The following is a 930-nucleotide window of genomic DNA, read 5'->3' as shown; positions in this document are numbered from 1 at the left end:
TTCCGCTGCGCTAACTCAAATTGTAGGAAGAAACGTGAATTTGGGGTCGGCTATTGACACCCCCCCTCTCTAGCCGCGTCCGAAGGTCCTAACAGCATGGAGGTACTCTGGCTAGGTCTTGTATCTCTTCAGCTCGAGATATTGTGCACTATGAATAACACAACTACACCACATAACAAGCGGAAGGAATTGGGGATGAGCTGGGTGAGCGGGATCTAAAAAAAAATTACAAACTTCGATTATGAACGAATTGAGGGGAAACCAGAGACTGGCCATAAACTAGTCTCGAAAGAAACAAATAGTGTCGATCGGCGGGTCGTGTGGCTTATCGGACGGGCCGACCAGGACAAGCTCGTGGTCAGATGGGAGGTCAAAGGCGTTTATAAGATGTGCCGCGTCGCTTGCATCAAACTTGGTCTCCATGGTGGTATACCAGGGACAGGGGCGAGGTCGACCGGCTGGGAAGAACTGGCCATGGGCAGAAAACGAAGAAACAGAGGAGTTCGTTTAGAAGATCGTCGGAAAAACGGTGAAAGTTCACCGAGCAAGACAGCGGGACGCTGGAAAATGCTAGAGGACGAGAAAGACAGACAAAGGACCGGGAATTAGAGCTTACAGGGAAAGGAAAAGCCGCTAGAAGAAGCCAGAAATCGCTGAAACGCTGGAAGCAGGCAACGTCGCCAGAACAAACGGCCGAAGGGCAGAAGGAGAACGCAGAGGAAGAAGCGGTGATGTTGAAGCTTTATAAAGATGGGCGCGGCCGATCGGGGTCGTCCGATCTAGGGCGCAGGAATCGGGGCGCACATCCGACCGTTGAATTCGAATCGCCAAACGTCGCATCAGCAGCTATCACCTCGAACGTGTGGCGACTGCGCGAGAGACACATGGCGTCGTCCCACAGGTTAGCATTTAATGGGCGCGTGCTCGGCC

The sequence above is a fragment of the Zingiber officinale genome, chromosome 2A, assembly GCF_018446385.1.
Source record: "Zingiber officinale cultivar Zhangliang chromosome 2A, Zo_v1.1, whole genome shotgun sequence".
Classification (NCBI taxonomy): domain Eukaryota; kingdom Viridiplantae; phylum Streptophyta; class Magnoliopsida; order Zingiberales; family Zingiberaceae; genus Zingiber; species Zingiber officinale.
The sequence above is the reverse complement of the archived record's forward strand: the minus strand, read 5'-3'. Positions refer to the sequence as shown.